Here is a 25,728-nt window from a genome sequence, read left to right as displayed (position 1 = left end):
GCATTTTTGTTGAGGATTTGCACTTGGTGCTGGGTGAGGTCAAATAGAATAGATGGATCTGCCCAGCAGACCTTCTCCTTTTTTGGGGTAGGGGGACGTGCTCTTTTCTGCTTTGGTTTGGTTCTTTTTGCGGCTGGCGTTTGTTCTTGCCTTTGAGGCTGGATTAACTGGACATCTGGTGCTGGAGATTTTCTCCTCTTCGTTAAAGAGACATGAGTTGCTTCCATGCCAGTCTTCTGATGTCTGTCCAGAAGATTCCGCAGGCACTGAGACATGCTGAGTTGTGAGTTTAATTATCCTGGCAGGTTGTTAGAGACAAAACAAAGATGGGAATTGCCACTCTGATAACAGAAGCCTGTACAGAAAATTCTCGAAGGAATACATAAAAATGCAAACTGTTTAGTAATATGGCACTTTTTCTGCTCGGGAGCTGCCTAAATGTGTTCCACATGTTTCTGGAAATTCCAGAGTTGTGATTGTGTTTACTTTTAATGCTTAATAGATGCTATAAAATGACTGTTTATGGGGTGAAAATAAAATAAAGCATTTGCATTTGTTGATATTTTCTGTCTGGAAAGCAGGGGATTGTTAACTGATGCCAATCAAATTTGGCATTGGGTTCTATTGAGTTTGATACAGTTATTGGCCATAATATGTTTCAACATCTATTTTATATGTTAAATATTAGTGTACAGTTAAATAACCCAGTATTTTAAATATAGTTCATATTATTGCCTATAATTAACCCTGCATCGATAACTTGCCATGGTTAAGCAAGTTGTGGAGGACTTCAAGACTGTCTAAAACTGCAAACTATTGAATTTAGAAGACTTAGACATGATTTTATTAATTTTTTTTTTTTCTGAGATTTAATAACTTTCCATGCAGTCAAAATGCCAATGTCTTTTATGGAATTGGGCCGTGCATTACAGGGAACTATTTGATACCACAAAGGAGATGCTGCAGTACAGCCCCTGGTAGCAGCACGCTCTGATTTCAGCTTGCCTCTCACATTCTGTGCAGTCTAGCATTGGCTCTATTGGCTGGGGACCCATTTTCACACAGATCTAAAAACACGAGTAAAGAAATAACTGCTTTTGTTAGTCTTGTATTTCCTTCAGAGCAGAATTACTCTTCCAGGAAGACGAAGTATGATGAATGTATTTATTGTGAAATGCTGGCAAATGCACCTGCAAAGCACATTTGAAGTCTGATAGGTAATGATGTGAAAAGTATGTGCCTGAGTAAAATGTCATGGTTTTCCCCACATTCATTCCAGGTATCCTGGACAGCCCTAAATTTATAAACAAAAATTACAGTGTCCAAAACAACGTCTTGATATTTCTCGTGGCTTATGGAAATAATGGAGAAGAGTGGTTAAAATCCAGGAAGACAGAATGTTAGGAAATTGATAGAGAGGGGAAAATAACGTGATTATCTCCTACATGGGCATCTCGTAGTGTCTGCTGATTTATCTTTGTCTCAGGGTGTAGTAGAACTGCAGAAGATCTAGAAAAGAGTGCTGCACGATAATCAGCAGAATGGAACTTTTGTTTTTAAGCAGCTCGTGCTGGGAGCTTTTAGGCTGAGAAAAAGAAAACAGAGAGGAAGTATGAATTAGCTGGAGAAAGAGAACAGGGAGAGTTGTCTCTTCCAGTATGAGAATTAAGATCTATCAAGCCCAGCAAGTGGTTGGCTCAGTATGATTAAAGAAAACAGCTCCTCACCCAGCATGGAGTTAAGCTGTGGAAGTTGTTGATCCAGTGCATTGTGTGTAGATAATAAAATTTGTGTGGGTTCAAAGCAGTTGGACAGGAGGTAACAAATTCAAATTATTAAGAGTTATTGTATTCAAAAAAGATTATTTCTCTTCAAGAAGTTCTTGACCCCTGGTTCTTTGGATTGTAGAACATTCCCACAGAACAGTGTGTACACTCTGTCCCTGGATCCTTGTCGTGTTCCCACAAGCTTCCTCAGTCATCTCCTGTTGGCAGCTGCTGGAGTATTGAACTGGAGGGATCTTTGGTTTGACCCCGTATTTCTGTTCTTGCAAATTAGATTACTCATGTGTATCTGCTTCAAAAAAATAAGTAACAAACTTTTAAAAACGCGAAAGGGGAAAGGGCTTACATCTACTTCCAAATATAAATATAAATTAGTAACTAAAATCACAGTACATCTTGTGATTCCTTGTTTCTGACTTCTTGGGCAAAATGAAGGCTGCAGCTCAGACTGGGGTGCCACAGTAGATTAACTGGGAGCACTGGCCTCACTTAAGTGGTTTTGTTTTTCTGACAGAACCTGAGAACTGTGATAATCTCTAATCAAGACAAATCAAAGAGCAGACAATGTAACACATTTACCATGTGCTTTATTTACACTTATGGAATTGTGGTGTATCAGGGCAAGTGGTACCAAGGTCTCTGATGAGGAGCATGATCTATTTCACGCAGACTTATACATGTATGTGTCTTACAAGTCAGTCTTTTTGATTAACAAAGATGTTGAGCTCTTGTGTAAAATTAGAGTTTACAGTTTTCAGACCTGTGAAAGAGATAATTTTTCTCTATGTTCTCTATGGAACAGTTCTGAATATAAGAGTGTCTGTAGCACTGTTTAGCATTTGATTGTATATTCAGCACTTTCCTGGGAAGAGAAAGATCTCTTGCAGTCCACAGAGGTATTCAAAAGGCTTTCTTTCACCATTCTTCAAAAGACCTTGCGGCTATTGTATTTGCCTTCCTATGCAGGAATAGCAAAACAGTCTCTGAAAGTTCATGAAGCAAAGTTTTGAAGAGATGAGAGAAGGGGGTGAACTTTATGGTGCATTTTATTTGTTCATATCCCCCTGACAAACGGCCTTTAAAGTTCAGGGTTTAGGACCCGACGGATCAGCAGCAACTCCTGCACTGGCTCTGCCCATGCCGTGCATGTCCAGGGTAGGAGAGGGTCAGGAGAAAAGGGGCCACGTGCCAGAGCCTTCCCTGTCAGCCTGTTTGGGTTCCTGCCGCTGCCCCCAGGGACTGGGAGCTGCCCAGCTCCGAGCAGGTGTGAGAGTGAGAGCAGCCCCTGAGCTCGCCCATCTCCAGCACTCAGACCCGGGGAACACACCTGTCAGTACTGCATGGCTTTCCCTCATCTTGGGTTGCAAATACCTGTTCTCCTTGAGATGTTTAAGAAGAGAAATGCCTTGCGACGTAAGGGAATTGATGTCATTATTTCTGTTTATTTTTAGTTTCCATTGCATTGATTTGTGGCTACCACTGTGGGCAGAGGGAACATAAACCCCCAAACCTCAAACCAAACCCTCCCTTTCTCCACCCCCAAATAGCTCCTCAATATATGAGAAGGCTACAAAATCAGATTCCTTCATCAGGAATTTGTACAATTTTCATTGGCTTTTTCCTTCCTTTTATGCCAAACCCTTATACAGTAATCTTTTTCTTCATCTATTTTTTTAATACAGTTTCTACCACCATTGACTCCTAACAGGTTTCTACATAGTTTATTCTATTATACATTACAGTAAAATGTGCAGAGCCAAAAGCCATGGGAGTTTAGTACAACCACTAATGGAACATATATCTAATTTGGAAATCATAGAATATTTTTTACTGAAACTCTTGGGAACTGGTTTTTTGCATCAGCTTCTTAATAAATTTTTAGATTATTGTTAATTCATATTTCTTGGAGCTGGAGCTGTTGATCACATTGCTTCACTGTTCTGTACTTTAATTCACTGAAATATTTTATTTTTTCTTTTTTCCAGAAAATAGTAATTAGTATAATACCTAAAAAATTCATTCTTTCTACTCTTGAATAAAGTCAGTGATAAATGGCCTTTGTCAACTTAGATAATGTTTTGTGTACTTTTTCTAGCCAGCTAAAATTTAAATAAGGAATTACAAAAAATCATAGCTGCATTGTTGTTAGTGTTGTACCTCTGAAAGATATTAAACACATCCTTTGAATGGTACTAAATTTCTGTAATGTAACTTGATGATAAAAGAAAAAAATACACAACTTTACAACACAGTTGTTGCTAGGGATTGGCAGCATTTGCAAATTACCAGAACAAGTCAAGACCTCTGGAATAAGAACCCAGAAAAAAAAAATGTTTCAGGCACATTAGGAGAATGTGAGTAGAATTCTCATGATAGATGAGAAGTTTTTAATAAAAGGAGAACCAAGAAGTTTAATGCCCTTAAGTTATTATAACTATTTTCTTTCAACAAGCAGGCCAAAGTTGTACAGCAGCCACAGAAATATAGGAAAAAGGTATATAGGTCTTCTATACTGTAGAATGAATTTGATTATTGTATTCTGAATGGAAATTACCATTCACTTGATTTTTTCCCCCAGATTGTCTTTTCTGTTTGACAGAGCCAAACACAGCACCCAGTAAGGAAGGTTGTTTGACAGTGAGTGTCCACAACACTCTAAATGGACTAGAATCCTATTGCTTTCCAGTTTAAGTCTTAATTTGCATCTTTAGTAATTGTGGTTTCATGCAGATTTATGGCTTTTCTGTTGGATTCTCCAAGAGTGATTTTCATTATTACATGGTGAGAAGCACGCTAGATTAGGTATATTTTTCTATGATATATTAAATATTGAAGCAATAACCTGCTTTGCCATAACTTATTTTGTCTTTGTGACCAGATCCCACTGAATTGTTGATGTATTTTTGGGTGAGAAGACTGACTTGTCCTTTTGGTCACAGAAAGAACGTTCATGGCTTTAATTGTACTCAGTAACTGGGCATTAATCCTGCTCTCTCTTCTTTAACGAGTTCTTTTTAAAACCTTTAATACCTCTTTCACAATGAGTGGTGAGTGCTTGTTTAGGGACTAAATATTTCCTCTATTCTCAGTTCTGTGGGGAGTTTTTTGGGTGTCAGTGATGGTGGGGAGGGTGTGTATGGTGGTTTGTGATGAAACAAATGAAGCAAGTGGATTTTTTGGTGGCGTATCGTCCATACACAGAGTCAGAAATACAGTAATAGCCCATAAAAACCATCCTAGACACGCAAACTGACAAATCTGCATGCTTCTTACTTGGAAAATGTTTTGAACAGTTATTTGAACCGACCCAGTTAGAAAATTGTTATAATAGTTTTGCAGTGAAAATTGCCAGCTGAAGGCTAGTTTGTAAAAAGGATTGAAGCCTGTTGAATTACTTTCCCAGTGTAGTAGGTGGGAACTCTTCTGGCTCTCCCCAAACTGCGAGGTAGAGCTGTAAATGTGATGGCTGCATGTGAACTAGTGCAGCAGGCTGCTTGTTTAGCTCTGTTAATATCAGGCTTCTGTGTAATCAGCCTGCCTTTGAAAGAGGAAAGGGATTGCTGGTGACAGGAACCCCTCAGCACAGAGTGGCTCAGCAGGAGGAGAAACCCACCCAACAGTGGCCTGGAGGTGCTGAGTGCTGATTTGGCCACGTGTGTGTATCAAGCTGTCAGACACGTCACATTTGAACTTTTCTGTGCTGTTGTAGCCACAGTAGTAATTCATGACTTGGGCTTTTGGAATCTCTGGAAATAGGAAGTTGGGAAAGTTGCTCTCTGCTCATTCTGCTTTTCTGTAGCCTCTGAAAGTAGACTTTTTACTCTCAGTTTTGTCAACGTGAGCATGCGGAACATGAAGTACTCTTAAGTGTAAGTGAGGTAAGTGGTAAGAGACTGATCCCAGATACAAGTGGAAGGAATCATAGTGTTTTCAAGGTGAACCTTTCTCTTTGAAATTCTCATCTCCTGCTTCATCCACTGTTGTTTGCTTTCAATTCATGCACAGCCTTTTGGAAATGTGTCTATCAAACCTGAGTACAGCAACCCTGAGGAATAAGGATTCCACCAGCAACTCCTGCTCATGCTTTCTCTAATCAGCTGAAGTACTAATGAGTAATCAACAGCAGTGGAAAAATTTACAGCAGGTCTGCGTTCCATGTGCAGCGTGGTGAGCAATATTTTGCTGCTGTTAGGTCCCAGCTTGACATCTGGTGATATATCTCAGATGTTTGAGACAAGCTGAGAGTAGAGAGACGGGCATCTGGGGTGCAGTTTGCTGGTTTAGAAGCCTGGCGTGAGGAAACCTCGACACCTGGAAGGGAACATTTCCATTGTCTTCAAAGTACAGTGTGAACCCTGGTGTTTTACTATGATGGCAAATGACACCAGCTTTATTTCTTGTTATAAATTCAGATTTTGAGAGCTGATGTGTGACTGAGAATATGGCTGCAGAGTTAGAAGGAATAAAAAGAACTTTCCTGTAAATGTTTAGCCTTAATTTAATCTTCCTAGTGTAAACAATGAACCTGTTCCCTTAGTACATAATTTCAGTAAATATTCTTGCAGACTGCAGTCATCCAAAATAGTTTTGATACTGATACAGCCAGTAGACCACTAACTCCTAAGCTTGGAAAAAGGGCAGTAAACACTTCAGCATCCAAGAATGTGGATTTTAACAGAAAATGAATAGCTCAAAAGTGTATGCTTTGGCTTTGATGTAGCTAAATATGTTGAACCACAGAGACTTGAAAGAATTTGATAAATGCTCTAAAAGAAAATCAACTTCCTCCAAGCAGCCCAATAAATAATTTTCCCCACTCTCTTTCGACTTGTTTTGCAGAGGAGTGGCATAGAAAGGCTACTAGAAAACATTAAATGTCAAAAACTGAGCCAAAAAAAGCCACGTGAGCTTGAAGCCTTCCCAGAGAGAGACGGAAGATTCTAGACACAATCCAATCCCTTAGTAATCTACATTCTTAATCTCTTTCCTGCTGCCATTGCAGTGCTTCAGCATTGCAGTGTGTGATTTATCAGTGCCAGAAATGGCTGTACAGCATTACAGGAGATATCGGCTACTGGGATTTCCAGATGGATGATATAACACGAGATGAGAAATGATGTAATAGTGGTGAATGTAGAAACTGTGGATAAAAGGGAATTCTGGATTCCTACACAGTGGGGGTTTCTTTGTTGTTGTTGAGACACTGAAAATAGAGTTTGGTTTCAGTTTTGGTGTGAGCCTGTCTACCATTGCCCCTCACTGGAGAATTGGCCTCTGATTCCCACTGCTTTAGCTCCTCTTGTTGCTGATACTGCAGACATTTGTAGTTCAGAGGGAATTCAACCTGCAGGAAGGCAGGGGGGACCATTGCAAGGCCGCAGGAAAAGGTGCCAAGAATTGGAAGCAGGTGCTCCTAATGCACCTTCCTTGGCCAAAAATTGTGTGTGCTATTAAAGGAAATGAGATTTGCTTTGGTTGTACCATTGCTCAGTGGTACCATGGCAAGCAGTTCTCTGGACAACTCTCACAAAGGGCCAGCCATTGCTCAGTGTTGTGTCATTATGAATGTCAGCATGGGAACGTTTCTGTATTTCAAACACTGAGCTCACAGCTGACATGAGAGCTGACTTTCAAATTAATACAGCACAGTAGAGGATTTAGATTCTTAAAAATGATGGTACTCAGGATCTGACACTACGCTCTTAGATCACTCTGCAGGGCCAACCAGCATATAAAAGAAGGCTACAAATGTGAGATTTTTTTTTTCCTAAAGTCCTAGAATGCTGAAACAGATACACTTTTTAAATCCACGTGTCAAACACAATACAATAATGGGACTAATGCTGAATGAGAAATTGACTTTGTGGTCCCTGATACCCTTCTACTCGGGGTTCTGCAGAACTTTGTTCAAGAGGAATATTTGGAATACTGACCATTAGGGACAGAAGAGCATTTACAATAATTCTGTGATTACCTCTACATGGGGCATGATTTTCTTGTGTTCAGTTACTCCTTCCTGATTAGGTTGTACAGTAAATTTTTGACTTTGGCAAATGTTCATAGTAAACTTGTTATGTGCACCTGAAGCAACAAATGGGACATCAAGAATCAAGACAAAGCAAAGACTTCACATTTAAATGTTCAGACAGAAAGCAAAATTGACCAGCATCTCAAGGAAGAATGTTTTCAGGTAGTAGAGTATCACAAGCAGGTAACACGCAGGCTGGAAAATGCACTTATTAGCAAATACTTGGCTAAAAGTTTCTGTAGTATTATCAGCTTTGAAATCTGTCCCTTAATGGTCACAAGTAGCACGTTTGGAGGATTCAGCAGACTCTGAGGTGCTGCTTTAGTCTGTACAAGTGTAAATAACTTCAAGTGAATGTTGTGTAGGCAGAGAGATGTGTAAAGCCTTCATTGGATCTAATCAGTGGTCTTCATGGTAATAATTTTTAGGTATTCTGGTACAAGTGTCTTTCACCTCAAGAATTCTTGCATATTACAGATGGATTTAGATTCTGGAACAACCCAGAAGTTTCTAAAAGCAAAGGTCTTGCTACCTGTTCAGAACAAATTGTAAGTATATAACACTCTTAGTTCTGTAGCCACACATGCACTTCAGACTTAAGAGTTAGTATTTGCAGTGATTGTCATATAAAAAAGGTTTACTTGGGCATAGGAGTAATTACTGATGATGGATGCCAATGGTTTTAGGTTTCAGTGCATAGAACTTAGCTCTGCTTATAGGATTTTGTTAACACCTATCACTGAAGATTAACCTGATCTCTGTAGCACAGGAAATTAAAAATCCTTTGACAGTCATCTTCAGATTATGAGTGGGAAGGCAAGATGAAGTGTCTCTTAGCCCCTTAGCATGCACCTTTCTCTTCTATTTCCTAGAGAGAGGTAGGAAAAGTTGTAGTGATTAAAAAGAAAAAGCCAATGGTACTGACAAGCAACACATCTTTCATCTGGGTTATGGTGCTTTTCACGTCTCTGTATGTTATTCAAGTAGCTGAAAGTGCTTTTATGTTTATAATTCAGCTTTCAAAGATTGTACCTGAGAGTAGGGTAAGTTATTGTAGTTTTTCAAGTGTTTTAATCCTTGGGTAGTGCCCATAAATATTTAACAGTGGCTACTACAACCCTTAGTCTTACTGATGGACATGGGCATTACTGCAATGCAGGTAAGAAATGTAAAATAGGGGGGAGTAAAGAACCTTAATATATTTCTTCCTAATTTTCTGTCTCACAAAACTTGGTTTTGTGGGGCTAAGCCCCATCACAACAAAACTATTGAGGTAGGTTTCTTTCTGTGCTGCTTCTTTGCCTTATCCCAGCATTCTTTCTTACAAAATGGGGTGGCCAGAGGACTTTTGGAATGGAGTGGGCAGGACATGCTGTCAGGGATCACTGGAATGGTGCTGGAGTTTTTTGTCTGGGATACCTTTCTGCTGGTTTAATCAAGAGCCAGTTTGCCTCTGTGACTTTCGAGAATTAAAATGAAGTTGTTTCTTTTATAGTTGCAGATGGAAAGCCTCTTCCTTCCATTTTGTTTGTAAATCCTTGGAAATAATTTTGCCAAGAGCCGGCTTTGTTGCCCTGGTGGCATTGGATGTAGACAAGGTTTATAGGTGCAGGTGAGGCTTAAGTTCACTGTGTGCTTTGTGCCCACTCCTCAAGGCCATGGATATTCTCATTTTGTTTTAATTCAGTGAATTAGAAGCTGCATCAGCTTTTTATGCGTGGAGTATTACGCCTAAAACCTGACTTGTGTGAAGGCTGCATCTGTGCTTTTCCAAAACACAAAGAGCCCCAGGAAAGGGTTCCCCTCACAAAATCACAGAGTGGTTCAGGTTGGAAGGGACCCCTGGAGGTCACCTGGACCAACCTCCCTGCTCCAGCTGCAGGAGCTCACTTTGGGGAAAGAATGGAGTCCCTAAGTTCTGCTTTCAATTGCTGAGCTTTGCAAGCAGAGGTTAGAAAGCCTTCAAGGTAAAGGGAGAAGTGTTAAAAGAGAAAAAGAAGACAGAAGAGAGTTAGGACTCAGTGCCTTTTGTCACTTCTCTCAAGGCTAAATATTGGATGTTAATGGCTACTAATTTTTGGGTTTAATATGCCTGTATTTTCTTTGTGGTGTTTCCTAGTTCTTCACTTTTATCCGGCTCATAAAAGTAAAACAGTTCTGTGGTGGGTTTAGAGTACTTTGAAAGAAGCTAAGATAATGGAGTGTGCTGTAAATTTCTAATGGAAGGTACTCAGGGCTGTAGGTGTAAAAATGAAGAGGTTTGTTGTCATTAGTCCTTTTGGGTACAAATAAAAAGCATCTGCCAGCTCTTGCTCCTGTAGGTGTGACTGCCAGGATCCTTGTGAGCAAAGCCTGGGCAGAAATGACACTGTAATATTTGGATGGGTGAATTTAGAGAGAAGTGTGCATCTCCTAAGCTGAGTAGTGCCAGAGGACGTATTCAGACACCTGCTTCAAAGTCATGCACCTTCTTCTTTCATCCAGCTTAGAGGCAAATCACTTCCTTGGTAGAAAAATCAAAAGCCTAAAAGGCAAACTGCCCCCTCTGCTGATAAGGGCACTTAGAGCAAAACTCCCTTTGATTTCCTAATGTTTAAAGCTATTTGATACTAGGCTTATTCATTTTCAGAATCCTTTGACTGTAATATGTATATTTTAGTCATAGCCTGTGTCACTAAATCATGAGTTTGGATCTGAATTCTCAGTAATTTAGGAGACTCAAAAGCTAGTGTGGGCTGGCTATGTTTTCATCCCTCCTGTTTGCCTCTAGTTTTGCTATTGGAATTGCATTCCAGATGGGAACGGGAAGTACTTAAATTCTCCCAAGAAGTAATGGCAAGTGGGTGGCTAAAGGCACTTCCTGACACCTGTAGTATCTTCTGTGCTTCTGCTTCAGGTAGAAAAGCTCCTCTTCAGTGATTATTTGTCCAGTTTCACGATAGGAAATTCCTGTAATTCATCATGGGCCTGGTTTATATTGTCTTGATTCAGCATGCCAAACAAACCAACCCAAACCACAACAGAAAGCTGCCTGAAATCAGCAGCACCAGAAGAGATGCCATTCCCTTCTTCCTAAATTCTACAACTCTTTCCCTCGCACGTGAGGTGCAATTAAATGGAACGAGGCAGGATGAGTATTGCCTTAGAAGCTTAGGAATGCCAAAGTCGACTCCAGTCAGCTGCTGTGAAATCACAGAGGGTACAGCAAGCAGCAGGAGTTGGAGAGATAACTGGTGCTGGTTTAAAATAAATAAATACGGGAAAATTTTATTAACTTGAAAGAATTTTGTTTAAGCATCACCTGGCAGCATATGCATCAGATGAGATGAAAATACAGAGTAGAACAAATGGAGAAAAATAAAGGTCTGTGTTATGGTAGTTCTCTACTTTGATGTACAGTGTGTGCTTATGAGATAGTTAATAACTGTTAAACAAGAAGGAACAGAAAAAAATCAGGCTCAAAAGGAAATTAATTTTGAAGGCCACGTTCTTGAATGTCAGAAATCAGATAGATAAGGAGAAAATTCTAGTGTCAACTGTTAGGGGTTTTGTACATGATCTAACTTCAGATTTCCCTGAGTTAATATAAAACTCCTTTATTTGTCATCCAGTACTATTTCAAATGATCTGCTTCTTTATTTCATACCACAGAAAAAGTATGAAAGGAGGAAGAAAATAATTCTGATGAACGAGACAGGAGCAGTTTAACCTTTCCTTTGACATTTCTATAAGAAATCCACTAAAGTTTATTTTATCCAAAAAGTTGTAGAAAGGAAGTTGAAGCTTTGGGAGACAATGAAGGGAGGGGAACAGTCCTGGAGCACGAAAATTTGCCCAAATCTTCTCTTAAATGAGCAGGCTTTGTTGTCTTTAATTGGCTAAGTTAGGAAGAGCCAAGGACAAGTCAGTGTGAAGAGCCCTGTGCCTGAAAGCTCTGGAAATGGAAATCAGAACAGAGTGTGCCAGGGCAAGCCTGACACTGTGTGGACTGGAATCTTCTGCTTCTTGGACCCAGACACTTCTGCGGCAGGGCTGGGGATTTTATCTCTGCCCTTTGGCCACTTGGTGCATTTTAATTTTTTTTTCTAAGCAGAAGTGGACTTGGGCAAACACCCTGTTTTTGAAGAACTTACAGCAGCAAACATTTGAAACCTGACTCGTGGTCCATCATGCAGGCAACGAGCCTGACAATTACAGAATGTAGCATTTATAGCTGACCCAAAACGTTATTAAATTGGAAATCTGGGCAACTATTTCCAAGGTGTATGACAATCAGATTGAGACACTTTCACTCGGGCCTGACTTTCTGGTTTTGAACAGATTGGAGCTGTAATGACATCACAGATGGCAGCTGAAAATATATTCATTCTCATGAGATATTCTTATCTAGAATTTTGAGAGGCCTGGTTTCTATCCGAAGTGTCATATAAATATATGACTAAGTGGAAAAATGCTTTTAACTACTGAATGTGATCTTTCTTGTTTGGCTCTCACAATTTAAAAAGAAGTTGGCCATGCTGTCAGTCTCTCTATACTTTGGGAGTGTTCTTCAGTGCGAGCAGTCACATCTATTTTGCATTGTCTGTGAGAATTTAGCAGCAAAGGTCGATTTTAGCTTGACCAGGCACGTTTAAGGATTTTTTCATTAGTCACAGATTTTCTTAGGCAGCAGCATGTTTTTTGAATGAACTTTCTGCATTAAGAACAAATCAACTTTCTGCAAGTGACACCAGAAGAAATGACTTTCAACATAAGCTTCTTCTCCAGTCTTTATGAGATGATTCATGTGCAAGGCAGCCAATGATTTGTTCATGGAACCAATAAACTCAATTATGTGATTTTGCAAACACAAACACATTTTGGTGTCAAAACCATGGAAAAATGTACCTTAACCCAAAAACTGTAGAGGTGATTCCGGGATGAGGATCAGAGCCCCCTGCTCTGAGCCACTGGCAGCTGAAGCAGTGTCACAGCCTCAGTTCTGAGCCAGACTGTCTACACTGAAAATCTCTGTCTTGAGCATCTGTCTTTTCTTCATGCTGAGGAAGGCAATCTTTGCTCATCCATGTCCTGGCAGGACCTTTCAGCTAAGGAAGATTGAGAAGTTATTTCCCTTTTTTGCCCTTTGTCTGACTTTCATCTAAGAGGGAATGTCAGAAGAAGGGAAGAGATTGATATTATGCAAAATCCAAGTTAGAAGGTAAAGCAACCATTTCCATGGAAAATTAGGTTACCAAAAAAAGTATAAACAATCTTGTCCAATTTTATTCAGGGATTCTACAAATGGAATTATGTGGGAAGCTTCAGAAAAATAATTATCAATCTTAGTATGACTCTGGCATTTCTGTAGAACTCCACAGAGTAATTATTTCAATAGGATTCAAGTTGCACTGTATTAACACAATTTCAATTCTAGATTAGCTGAAATATGTGTCTGTGAAGCTGGTGTCAGAATATTTAACACTTCAGGCAAATGTCTTCATTTCCTTTATCAAAATCAAGGATTCCCATCTTTTTCATCCACTGTTTTATGTCTTTTATAGTAGTCTCAAAGCAAATGATACAGGTTGAATTTTTCTACTGTGTCTATAAATGATGAGGTTTTTCAGCACCTGTTAAGTCATGTAAGTGGGGCAGTTTTGGCCAGGGGAAGGCTTTGTTTCTATTGCCTCTTTTCTGCCTGCTCAGTAGCTGTTTAATAAGAGTTTGGTTTCATTTGTGGTTAAATCATTATTGTTAATGATCATATGTGATGGTTATTAAAAAAAAACTCATCAAAGAATCATTTAGGGGGGGGAAAAACCACAACCAAATGAAGAAAATTTCACTCATGTCCAAGTAGTGTCTCATTTCATGCATGTTTCAAGGCTCCAGAGAATCTTACAATTCTCTTATTAAGTAAAAAGAGAATAGGTAAAAGGGAGTTCAGTTGGTGCATGCAGAGTGTTGGCACCTCTGCTAATTGAAGGAGGAGATAAAATAAACGTGTGAAGAAATTATTTCTACCAGTTTTCATCTCTGAGATCATTGAAAGCAGGTTATAAATCCCTGTCTGAAGTTCAGCAATAGTTCACCTTTGAGCACCTGTGTGGAACTTAGGCAGCCACCACTTTAACCATAAGGAGAAAGGGGGGGAATTCCATATTCAATCGTGAGTGACCCAAGGAAATTGGGAAATATTCCCCAGGTGATTTCTTCATATGGAACTGGATTTCCATCTCTTGCCATCCTTTGACAGCAAAAGGAGCAGGGGAGGCACAGGGCTTGTGTTTCCTGTTTAGGCCATGTTTTCCATCCCACCTCCTCCTGGATCCTTGCAGTGGGCCAGGTTCATGTTTGCTGTCATTAATTTCAATTTGGCTGTGTTGGTTTACAGTAACAGAGAGTTTGGCTTGGATTTTTAAAAGCTGGCTAACTGGAAGGAAATATCAGTACATATTCAAAGGCTCTTTTATAACCACCATGGAGTAATTGTGAGTATTTTGGTTGCTTCAAAAAAGTAGAAACTCACTGAGGGAATTAAATTAGGCTAATGAAAGCCTTTTATTTAGAACCAATAAAACATATTAGACTTTGCAATAATCTGTCTGAAGTGGTTTTGAAGCCCTTTGCCTTGATTTTATTTGAAGCTGAATTGGACAGTACATTTAACATACTGTGGGAAACGATCTTGAACTGGTGTGGGGAACTATTAAATTGGATGTTAGATCTCTCGTTCACTCAACTCTTGCAACCACAGAGGAGTTCCTAGAGTCTGAAGGAAAAATGTCCCTGAATGTTCAGGCTTGGCCTGGCTGAGATATATTGACTTTTGTAGGGGGAGGGTGGGGGGAAATATGAAACAAAACAGCATGTGGGTGATTTCCCAGTTTGGGATTGTGAGAGTGGTGCCTGGTGGGGAGACCCTTTGCGTGTTCTCTGCCCTGGGTCCAGGTGTGTCCTGGCCGTTGTTAGTGAGATCTGGATCTAAATGGATCATTGACCTCACTTTTTGCATGGTAACTCCTGTGATCTGTGTGTTTTCTTTTCCTTTTTTTCTTCCCTTTGAAAGATTTTAATGCAAAACAACATTGAAAGTGTCCTGTTCGAGTACTAATGAATATTTCATAGAGGACTGTGATGCTGCCTGACTTCAGATTTCCTTTCTCATTCCCCTGTGTCTTTTTCTCTGCCTACAGATAACCTGGCAATCAAAATAAGAAACAAATAATATAAAAAGAAGGTTCTTTAGAATCTAACATTTTGATACCTTTCTGTTGTTAAGATCACCTTTCATTTCAAAAATGATTACAAAATTTTTACAACTTTGTGTGCTTTAAGTGTTTAGTGACTTCTTGGATTTAAGCTACCGTTTTGTGTCATCATAATAGATTGACAAAAACTGCTGTAGAAGAATGGCATCCATTATTAAGAATTTCCCCAGGAAGCTTCTAGCAGACAAAAAATTTGCTAGCTATAGCTATTCCTCCTTTGTTCTTTTTAGCTGCGCTTATCACAATACCAAAAATTCATTCTTCGTAATTGGAATAACCATAACTTACCTCCAGTAGTTCAATGTAAAATACTGTCTCAGTGCATTTATTTCATAACCTGTTGAGGTGCTCTGCCTGCCTGAAGGCTGTTTCTGTCATGTCTTTTCTATGAGCAGAAGGCAGAAGATTGGGTTCTGCGTTGTCAGAGTGTTTATTGCTCATTTAATGTGTCACACAGCTTTTTCTCGTGGTCACAACAGGCTCCAAGGACAGTTTGCCTCTAAATTCCATGTTTTTTGCGCTGTTGTACAGAGATTGTCCCCAAACCCAAGGAGGCTTCTCATAACCTCCCTGCCTCCTTCAAGGAAAATGCTTATCTGCTGAGTTTTACTTGGCATTGTTTGATGCTTAAACTCACATTTGCAGATTTCTGTTGAAACAAATTAGGAACAGAAAGTTTCCTGGTAACCACCACCTCCTTCAAGTTCTATCTAACAGATAAAGAAAGAGATGTTTGTTCTGGTGTGCCTGTGGCATATCAATGCTGTTGTCAGAAAGCAGGCATATTATCAAGCGGACTACAGGTAGTGTTGACATTTATGGATCCCATTTTCTCTAAATAGACTTCTTTACAATCAAAGTCATATTCAAAAGCTGCCTTTCAAAACAGTGCTATTTCTCTTTTAAGAGAGAGTTTTGTGAGTTCAGACAATTAGCATTTTTAACAGCTTGCACTTTAGAAAGAAGGTAAGAAAGTCAGCACCCACAGGTCTCCATGAGGGATTAAGTAACTTTTAAACTGGAAGCATGCTCAGCTCTCTGTAATTAGCTCTCCAATAAAACTTTGCTTTAAAACGGCACAAACTTCACCTGGTTTTTGTGCAAAACCCAACCCTCGCTGCAATGCTCCACTGCTCTGAGTTTGGAGGAATATCATTAAATATGAAAGATGACATTGCTTTTGAAAAATATTTTTAGTGATAATTATTACATGCCAAAACAGACAAAACTTTTCTCCCTAGTTCTAAAGGCCTCATTTTCCTGCCAGTCATCCCTGTACAGCTGTGCCTTTAGCAGCAGCCTTGACAGTGCTGCATCATCTCTGTGAAGAGGGATTGAAACCCTCTCTGGGATTTCACTCAGGGTGTTTATGTGAGAATTCGTGGAGCAATGGAATCTGCAGATGGTCTGAGTGGATGGGATGAAGGTGATGGGATGATGATACCTTTTTAAAATGACAGGATTTTTTAAATGGAGATGTATCCATTAAATTTTTAACTTCTCTCAGCTGTGTGTTTTCTACTGATGTGGTGGCTGAAAGAAAGGGATGAGGCAGGCCCCAGGATTAGTAAACACTGAAGGGCTGTCAGGACTGCATGAATACTGCCCTGGCCATTTAATGGTTCTCCAGGTGCTGCCTGGCTGGGTTCTGGTGTCTGCTCGGTGTAAATCAGGAGCCTGTGACCATAAATCTCAGTACCCAGCACCTCTGTGGGACAGATTTCAGTAAAAGCAGCAATTTGCTGGGCTTTGGCTGCCCTGCAGTGACTGCTGGTCCCACAGGGCTCTGGGAAACGCAGTGTATGTGCTGCAGCGTGCCTTTTATGTTTTCTGTTCGAGGACAGCTGAGATTATTGAATTGCAATTAGGGCAGATCTTTTTAAAGAGAATAATAAGAGACAGTGACTACTACTTCCCTTTATTTTGCACCTTTTCTTTCCTCTTGGGAAAATGGACTTCCTGCACTAATTGCAAAGGACCAGATTTGCTTTGAGGATCAGGGCACCCAAAACGATCTCAATATCCTTGTCCATGGAAGTGATTCAATACAAAATACTGGACTGACCTTACATTTTATTTCCACTTCATTATTTCTCTGCTTAAAAACCACTTTTTTCACTGTGCCAGGCACATGTTGCTATTTCAAACATCCTTTTAAGGCATATTAATTTGGAAACCACGTCTGAGGCACAATCTAATAGCTGAAACATTTTATTTACTTATGTTTCTAACACTTAGGTAACTCTGCGAATTGCGTGGGTTTTTTCCCACCCCATTTAAAAAGAAATTGCATCTGGGTCAGAGTATAAGCTGAAGAGATTTTAGTCCAGCTGGTGTATTGTGGTTCTTGTTTGTTTCCCCTCTGCAAAGTAATAAGTGAGGAATCATCTTGAGAATTTCTGAAATCGTTTCCTATACGATACCATGATTTTTAAAAAAGTGAAGCTGTGTCTTGCTCAGTTATAAACCCTAACATGAATAAAAGAGAAACAAAACTCATCTACAATGTTATCACATGCCTCAAGCAGCTGGAGAGTCATTTTCCTCTTAATAAAGAAATTGCTTGTTTACAAATAGTAAAGACAGAAGACACTTCACATTATAATGGGAATCGTTGTTAAACTGATTCTTTAAATATGAAAATCTACTTTTAATACCAGGGATTGAGAACCTCCAGAACTCTCTCTGGACGATCAAAGAAGACTTATTTAAATTCCAGTTGTTTGAAATGTATTGCAATTTGTAAACCTGCCATATGAATTTGCACTTCTATTAAAAAATATCAAAGTCACCTCCCAAGGCTCTTCAGGTGATAATATATTTCTTTTAGATGGGCAAACTAAGGCATGGAATAATTAATTAGTTGCTCCAGGTCAGCTAGCTTAGGCCAAAACTATAATAAAAAATTCCCAACTGTCCACTATACAGCAGAAGTCAGTAAACAAACAGCTTCCTCCACTCTCTGCTTTGAAACCATGTATAAACTTTTTGAGATCTTGATGAAGAAAAAGATAATTCTGCATTTCACTAATGCATGACAGACTCAAATGCTGAAATTTTGAATAGATACTTTATTGTTTCTCCCTTTTCTTTCTCTTTCTTTCCTTGACCAAGAACAGAAGCAGAGTAATGATGGGGTTTTGCCAGAGAGGCCATTTGAGCAATAATTAACCAGAGCTCGATGGCTGACAGCTGCCATCCTCCTGTGTGAGGGCCAGTGCTTGTGCTCCTTTACATTGCATTATTATACTGGGATCATAGGTGGTTTATTCTGCACAGAATAAGTATTTGTTATTACCATCAAAGAGTTACAGAAATATATCTAATAATAGAAGTAACACCACAATTTAGGTGGTGGTCTTCAGACAATTGCTGTAGCTTAACAGTCAAAACCAGGGGGGTTTTTTTTAGTCAGTCCAACACAGATCAGACAAAACCCAAGACCTTTGTTAACTTAACACACGGTCCTCTTACAGGAGCAGCCATGCTATGTTCATTGGGCTCCATAGTTCTGGCCATACCCTGACCGTGAAAACTTTGACTTAATTTAAGTCACTGGTTCATTTTCATCAGTGCTGCATTCAATGGTAAATAAGAAGAAAATGAACAAAGGAAAAATAAACCATATATATCTATGTATAATTTCTTTTGCCATTAATCATACATATTACATTATTTTTGTATTTCCAATCAATCTGTTTACACTGGTTTTGTGCCTAGAAGTGAGATGAAGAACATAACATACTAGCTCCAGTTGCACTACATCACCTCACTACATCCTTGCTTAATTAAAAAGCAGAAGGTATTAATTGCAGATTTGTCGCAACTTTCAGAGCAATCACAACTCTACAGTGTTTTTAGCAAATATTTCCAAATGTATTATGAGAGCCCTTGGAAGTGCCTTTCATGTTGCCCCTCACAGGTATTGCTGGGCAGCAGCCTTTGACCCCCTTTACTGAACTGGTCCATCCCTGGCCACTCTTTTATATGGAATAATTGTTCCTGTGCCAGGTCAGTGCTGCTCCATCTGCTGCTGCTCTTTGCACCCTCACAGCTGTGCCTCACAGGAAGGCACGGGATGGAGGGGTTTGTTCTTCCTCCCTGCTCCCTGCACGCCCTCGCTGGGGTTTGGAAAAGGTTGCCCCTCATTTTCAAGTCCTTCCTTTCATGTGGAAAATGCATTTCCACAGTTGGTGCTCTGTTGAATTTCTGTACTGCTGCCTAAAGGTCGAGCAACACAGCCTGTTCCAGAATTGCAGGGGATTCTCAGGAAAAAAGGATGTATTTTTTCTTACTGTTTTACAGTTTTCTTCTAAACAAACAAACCAGACAAGTACAAGGGGGAAGAAAACAGCAGACTAGATCTGAAATCTTGTTACTTCTAATTCTTCCCCCAAAATCTGTAGCCTGGTACTGATCCAGCCTATGTTAAAAGTTCATACACTGCCTAGAGAAGCAGACATAATTGTTTCATTAATTTCAAGATTATAATTAAGTCATCTTCAATGTTTTCAATCCTTTTCTCACAATGTCTCTATGAATAAAACATCTCCCAATGGTATATTGTCTATTTTTTAAACATCCTTCTGGATTCCTCTCTAAACTCATTCTAAATGAAGATACCATCTTGAACAGTACAGTAGGTCAATTTGCTTTTTACAAATTAGGATTTCTGCTATTAATTGGACAGTTTCTAAAGTATGGCAAATCAAGGATTCATAATTGTGTCTTAAAAGACTTGTACAAATACATGAATGAATTTTTCATGCATTCTTGATTTGTTAAAATGTGTTCGTTTCTCAGTGGAGAGAGAATAATAGGCAAGATACTAAAAAAGGCCTTAATTTGTGGGCAGAGGAGTGAGAAAAAGCTTAAAAAGGTATTACTACAGACGGAGGGGGATCTTCAGGTGAGAGGGAGAAAGCCTGGGTGCAGTGAAGTGGTTCACAGAGGGGGGATTTCACAGGGTTGGAGTGGGGAGATCTCAGACATGGGCTCTGAAGGAAGAGAAGAGGAAATTTAAGAGGCAAAAAGGGAACCACAGAGAGAGCAATGACTGGAGCAGGTGGAGGTGCAGGAGAGAGAAAGGAAGGAGGGAAAGCAAAAAGTATTTTGTAACTCAGTTGGAAGAACTACATTTGGTGCTAATCAAGTGCAGCTGCATTTAGCAAAGGAACTGGCCCCAGATTCAAGAGCCCTTAGTAGGGATTAAGGTCAAGCAGTTTAACACTTGTGGGTGTCACGTCAAGAGACTGAGCTGAGTGTCCTTAATCAGCAGCCCAGGCTCTGCATGCACAGAGCGAGCAGCACTTATCTGCTGAGTGCTGCTGGAACCAAGAGGGTGGTCCAGGGGCTGGATAATTTGACAGCAGGAAATTCCCATGAAAGGAGAAATTTGGTTTGAAAAAAAGGCGAGCTGGCAAATGTTCTGCTGAGAAGTACAGCTTGATATTTTGCAGCTTTGGGAGGCTGTGGAATGAATGCCTGTGCTCTCTGAAATCTTTCTTATGTGTGTAACTCTTCCTCCTTGGCTACCTGTATGTGAAACCCACTAATTTATCACCAGAAGCTACAGCACTTGCTGTCCGCCTCTTTCTGGCAGTTGGTTTTGTGTTTAAGTTCGAGGTTTGGTTTTTTAACCATGAAAATTTAATTGTAATAGAGATCTTGCTTTTCCATTCTAGAAGTCAGATTTGTATTTACAATTGCCTGAGAAAGCTTCAAATTCATAGTAACAGTGTGGACAATCTCAACACTTATTTTTAATTCAAAAGAAGACAACTAATCAATAATACATGTTTTCTCTGTTTGCTATTGGTAGGTTGAAAAAACCAGAAGTCTGCTTTTGCATGTAAAGTACAGCATCATCATTAAATAAACCGTTTACTCCTTTGGCTTTCTGCTTTATAATACACATCAGTATCAAAGACAGACGGGAGTTTTTTGGGGTTTTTTTAGATAAAATACTTTTGCTTTATTATTTATGGTGATTCAGATTTAAGCTATGTAATCTTTTACACACTTTGAGTCAAGATCCTGTTGAAAGTGCCACTTTCTGTTGTAAGGATTTTTGTTTCATTTCTGTTTTGTAAGGACACTAGCTGGGAAAAAAGCAAATATCTTTGTTTTCCTGGTTTTAATAACAAGTGGCTTAGGAACTCTGAAACAGCTCTTTAGTTGGGCTGCTGGAAGTGGATATAGATATCTTAAAGAAGGGATCATGCAGGGTGGGCAGCATGCTGCTGCACACAGCATGTGCTTTCACTGCTCCAGTGGGCTTGGGACTCACTTCACCAGCAGCCAAACTTCACAGAGCCCGTTGGAATTAAATAATCTCTTAAAACTTTGTCAAAATTAATTTACTGGTTCCAAAACTGTATTGGGACATGAAGTACTGGCAGGCAGGCAGATGGAGAATGTCACTGCTTAATTGGCATTTCCTCTGGAAACAAAACTTAAAATAACATGCAACTGTGTGTATTTATTGGATCAGACCAACCTGTGTCTGGTACAGCGTGCTGTGGATGGCAAAGAGGAGTGTAAGGATGAAATGGACTGCAGAGCTGTTTCTCCATAATACTTTTTAATTTCAGTAACTTTAGGCTTCAGGACTTACTGAGAGGTTTTGCATTTGTATTTAATAGCCCTTAATGGAAAATATACAGAAGGAAAAAGGCAGTTGAGCCCATGTAAGCTTTTTAGCAGCTACACAACTGTGTGCTGAAGTATTTAATTAAATACTTTATTTAAAGTTGTGTGAAGAATCAAATATTTCGGTTATTTTGAGCAAGACTGCCTGCCTGTTTTGAACTTTATCTGAGGCTATTACTGCTTTGACAAGTAGGAAGAGAAAGAAATTCCACATAAGCGACCGGATTTTCGATGGAAGGAGGGATTGAGAGGCATAGGGTGTGCTGGATTAGTTAAAATCATAGAATATTCTGAGTTGGAAGAGACTCATAAGGATCATCAAAGTGCAAGACTTGGCCCTGCACAGGACAGCCCCAAAAACCACATCGTGTGCCTGAGAGTGTTTTCCAAACACTCCTGGAGTTTGGTCAGGCAGTTGGTAAAGAGGGATTCTGGAGGATGGAAAAGCAAAATATTTGAATGAAATTGAGGTAGAGGATGGCTGGAAACAAAAACCTGTTTGCAACAGGGAACAGAGTAAGTAGGACACAAAAAATGCTGTTCATAGTGGAAGAGAAGAAAGGGGAAAAACAATCTGGCAGGGAAGGAGGAGGAAAAGGGAGAGATTATGGCTAAAGGAGGAAACGAAAGACTGGCACAGGAGAATATTTCAGGGCTGTCTGCTGGCACGTTCTCACGTGCTGTGATGGGAAGGCTGGAAAACAGGGATGCAGTTGTGGCCCAGAGATAACTGGACCTGAGCCTTGGACAGATGACAGTCCCTTTGGGAACTTCTGTTGACACTTAACAGAAACCAGGAGGTTTTCTTTAAGCAGACCCTTCTTCCAGTTTATGCTTACTGAGATGAGTGAGAGAGCGAGCGAGCGTGGTTGCTGGCGATGTATGTCAGCCTTATGATTTCTTACAATTTATAATTTCCTTATGATTTCCCCCTCAGTTCTGCAGAGGCTGCATGCTGCATTCTGAAGCCACCTTTATGTGCATACTTAGGTGACCTTTCAGCAATGCCCTTTTCTTACACAGTTTACTGCAGCCATGAAGTTGCAAATGCTGGGAGACTTTTAATAAAAGGAGATTTTGTAGCATATTCTTGCTGCAGATGATGATTTATGATAAAAAGCTTGTGATGCTGGGGGTTCTTTTTGTCTTTATTTCAAGTTTATGCTTTAACTTGGATGGCCCACACATATCCCTGTAGGAGACACCGTTTGAACCTGGCTATAAATCTGGGAGTGCTGGTGCAGGCAAAGGGGGGAGGTGTTTTCCTCTCAGATGCTCTCTGTGTAAATGTGCACAGTGCTGCATTCTGCAGAGGTCCAGGGAGTGCACTTTTTAACAGATGTTTTACAAAGTCAAAGAGAGAATCCATACCAAAGAAGAAAATTTAAAAATATGCTGCTCAAAAGCCATACCCTGAGGTACTTGATTTTATGTCTGTACAAGCATTAAAAGAAAACAGCAAGCCAGAAATCACCTGCTTGTATTTGTGGGCTAAAAGAAATTTAAATTCACATCTGAAATTCAACAATGGTCATCATGGGGAAAAAAAAAAATATTTTTAGCCATCTGATTTTTATTGAGTATCCCTCAGGGAAGGAGACAGGCAGGAAAATAAACATCCCAACCTTCTGAATTTTCACAGGACAGGTGAATTTTCACCTTGCCGGGATACTGGTGGTTTGTTCCATTAAATGCTGAGAGCAGCACGCCCCTTGCAGGCCTGTTCCTTTTGGCTGTGTTAGGCAGGTACTGTGGGAATCCTGGAGTGACTGTGACCCTTCCTGTGGTGGGTTTGGGGGAGTCATGGAGCAATGCTCTGCTGAAGCATCTCCTATTTGGTGAGTAGAAACCTGAAAGTTTTCGATTCTTACCTACCTCCATTACAACCAGGAAGAATCTATTCATAAGTTATTTATTAACGTTAAAAAAAAAAAAAAAATCCTAGTGCTTGCAATTTTTAGAAATAGTCTTTTTCATTTTCATTACAAGTTTCATTTAGGAGACAAGCACTGTGAAGGCTTCAGATTTTAATTAAATCATGTCCGTTTTCACCAATTTGTCTTAAGTACAAGGGAAATATGAACTGAGATTAGTGTTGCATGAAGAGAGAAATCCATCTCGAGTTGCTGAGCTTTCTAGGAGTTAAATTTTTCCTAACATAAATCTGGCTATTCTTGCTAAAGCTAATTATTCACTTGTCCATGGTGCTCAGATGCTATGAAATGAACATGATAGACTGCAGTTACTTAATGTGGATGGGGACAGCCAAAAAATGTACATTTAAAAATTCTCAGGCCACTTATAATTTATTGTAATACTTGCCAAAGCATGAGAGATGCTTTCAAAGTTCCAAAAAAAAAGGGCAGCTCAATACTCCAAGGAGTGTACAACAAGCTAACCATGTGAAGGGCAGGGGCATTTAATTGGAAATGTTGGAGGCTCTCTGGGATGTGGGAGAACCAAGGCCTCCCACAGCTGAGGGGGTGCCAGGAGGCTTTGTCCCTTGGCTGTGGACAGGAACGTGGCCACACCCGGATTTTCCTATAAACCATTGCAGGAGAGCATTCCCAGGGGTTACTGATTCAGATGCAGAGTCCAGCCTTGTGCTCAGGGATGCCTGGAAGCTGCCAGTGCTCCTTGGAAGCTCTGCATACCTTCAGTGCCTGGAGCACTGTTGCTTCTGTTGTTGTATCAGGTTTTCTCTTCTGAAGAATCAGTGAACCCTTCTCACTGGACCTGGTACTTGTTCTGCTTTGCCTTGTTTTGAGAAATGTGGGAAACTGTGTACAAAGCTCCTTTCTTCGTGTAGTAGTGAGTGAGTTTCCATTGGACTTCTCCTGATTGCTTCTGATGAGTTGGGTTACACCAGTAGCCTAGAGATCAAAGAATAGTATTTACAGAAATAAAAACCTTTTCCTTGAAGAAAAACTTTTCTTTTGATGAACGTTTTTTTTTGTTGTTGTTGTTTTTTATTTTTATGACATTCAGATGATGACTAACAAAAAAAAGGAAAAAAAAAATCAAGGCTCATATATAAGCACTTAAATGTCCTTGGTAAAATTAATAGTTCTGTATATTAGGGTTTGAAGACAGCCTTGCAAAAAGGGGCAGACAGGTTATGGCAAAGTCTCATAAGTTTGGCAAAGTCTTTTCCTAGATAATGCATATAAAAGTGAATCCTGGAAATGCTGATGTGAGTCTGCTGAGGAGCTAGGAACCAGTAGATGTGCTGCTCTTCAGATAAAATTTTTATGCTGAAGATTGCAGCCTTTAATTGCTGCTGTTCAGAACAGCAGATTTTGCAGTAGGTAGTGCTAGGAAATGGTGGATCATAATAGACAACTTTTCATTATCACAAATCTCTTCAAGGTAAATGCTGCAATATTAGTCTTAATATTGCCATACTTAACCAAATGACTGCATTAATCTGATTTCCTGACTGGTTGTGTGATAAAAAACTGTAAAAGGGATATATATCCAAATGAGTTAGGTACTTAACAACCTCGCTCTAAACTTTTCCATAGATACTTATGGTAGTTGAGATATTTGCTCTAAGTCTGGTGGAAAACCAGATGCAAGTGACTGAGTGGTGCAAACACCAGAGAAGGACAGTGATTGTATGCAGTAACGTGAAAGGTAAACCCTGAAAGCAGCAAGGAAAAAAAATTGAAAAAAAAAAAAGATGACTTAATGTTGTATTTTAGGATCAAAAATATCTTAAGGGTGAATTTCAGCAAATAATGAAACTGATTCCAAAAGGGAAATGATGAAAGCCTCATCTCATTATAGCTGAGCTAAACAGGCCAATGCACTCTAATAAGAATTCCTGCATCCTCTTTTGACAGACAGGTTAGTGACATGAGAGGTCTTTGATGTTTTACCTTTTTCCGGTTCCAGAAATATATTCATAAAGTGAAATCTGCTTCCATTAGAAACAGGAAATTTGGTGGGGGGGCATACTAGCACACACCAGGTACTGGTAGAAGAGAATATCCAAGAGGGCACACTTAAA

This window comes from Corvus moneduloides, chromosome 14 (assembly GCF_009650955.1).
Source record: "Corvus moneduloides isolate bCorMon1 chromosome 14, bCorMon1.pri, whole genome shotgun sequence".
Classification (NCBI taxonomy): Eukaryota; Metazoa; Chordata; class Aves; order Passeriformes; family Corvidae; genus Corvus; species Corvus moneduloides.
This window is presented reverse-complemented; position numbering follows the sequence as displayed.